Source organism: Terrapene carolina, unplaced genomic scaffold (genome assembly GCF_002925995.2).
Source record: "Terrapene carolina triunguis isolate 2854851 unplaced genomic scaffold, T_m_triunguis-2.0 Scaffold20262, whole genome shotgun sequence".
In the NCBI taxonomy this organism is placed as follows: domain Eukaryota; kingdom Metazoa; phylum Chordata; order Testudines; family Emydidae; genus Terrapene; species Terrapene triunguis.
In genome coordinates, this window is record NW_020684613.1 from 1 (window position 1) to 1487 (window position 1487).

At 44.2% G+C, this 1487-nt stretch overlaps 1 pseudogene; it reads left to right on the forward strand.

Moving 5' to 3' along the window:
- The first annotated feature begins 1074 nt into the window (after window positions 1-1074).
- LOC112121132 lies at window positions 1075-1250 on the forward strand (annotated as a pseudogene).
- The last annotated feature ends 237 nt before the right edge of the window (window positions 1251-1487 follow it).

Below are 1487 nucleotides of genomic sequence, written 5' to 3' on the forward strand. Positions count from 1 at the left end.
ACAAGAAACAGCAAGGAACTGGACTGGTATGGAGCGAAACTGTATCTTATGTGTGCCTGATGACTGTACCTGTGGGAGGGAGCTGAAAAGAGTGTTGGGGCTGTGGTATAGCGCTTGCATACGCTTTCTTTGACCTGTTTTGCTGTAAGAGTTAACAGTGAGAGATTGCCAGTCACAGCTCAGTGGGTGGGTTTATGCAAATTAGGAGTGTACAGGGAAACCAGCGAGAGGAAGGAGGCTGAAAGACTTCTTCTCTGTCTTTGAACAGAATTGTGTGTTAACGGTTCTTGCTTTAAATTCTTCCATTGGAGTCATTTCGGGGAAGTGATCCTCACTTAGAGTTACCTAGTTATCAAAGTCTTGTGAATGGTGTTTGGTGAGTGTCTGGGAGCTCGTAGTGCCGAGATAGAAAGCAGTGGGGGCAGAGGGGTTGCGTAGCGTCCGTGACTCTCAGCATTGCTTCTCGGCTCCTTGGAGCTAAGATCAAAGTGTAGTGAGCGAAGGGCTATGAGGTGCAGATGGACGCCCTGATTGTCGGAGCCCTGGGCGCCTGGGACCCGTGCAACGAGCGTGTGCTGTAGACCTGCGGGATCGGTTGACGCTCCGCACGTCTCATGCGGCGCCTCATGGTCTCAGACGCTATCCCATGGTCCAGGGACATCTACATCGAGCACATCACCGGCCACAAACAGTACTAGGAGGCGTGAGCCAGAGTGACATCGTTCTCCCACTACGAGAAAGGGACCAAGTGACCTCCGTTGGATCATATGAACTGGAACCATAAACTCCCTAAACATTAAATCTCACCAAATGAGGGTCAATCCATCCTCATCATCATATCCACTCATTATACTCCACACCCGAACACAACCACTCTATGATCTTCATACCCTCATATCTCAATGTCTGTACTTTGACCCATCAACCTTTTACCCCTAATCGGGGATATTGCAGATTATGTATTCCTCATGCCACCTGATCTTAAACCAAACTTTGCACCCTCGATAATCTGTATGTTATTCCCTGATAACCAGAAACTTCTATGCTCAAACTCTGTTCACTATTTTTTTTAACATCATCTTAATAAAATTTTTAAATCTGTTCTTATCATTTTAATATCTGATATGTCCTTTATTTAAGGACTTTATATTAAATTGATTTTTGAAACAGGGGGCTGGAATAAGAGCTTGCTCTGTCCACCCCATGCATTGGCCTGGTATTGCAGTATCTCCAGGAACGGTGCATTTCCTTTTGGGGAGAATCTTCTGGTTAGAAAAGCAGAAAGAGTTTCACTCCGAAGATGCTGATTTGGGATGGTTTTCTTAAAGTAGTTGGAAAATCTAGACCCTTTAGTGTTTTAATTTCTTAATGACAACATATTGTTAAAATTCCTTGGGAGTGTTTTCTGAGTCTATAGATGTGAATTTCTTTGTCTTGGTAGAGGATTGTTTTAAAAGCTAATCTTTCTGTTGTGAGTCTTTTCAACA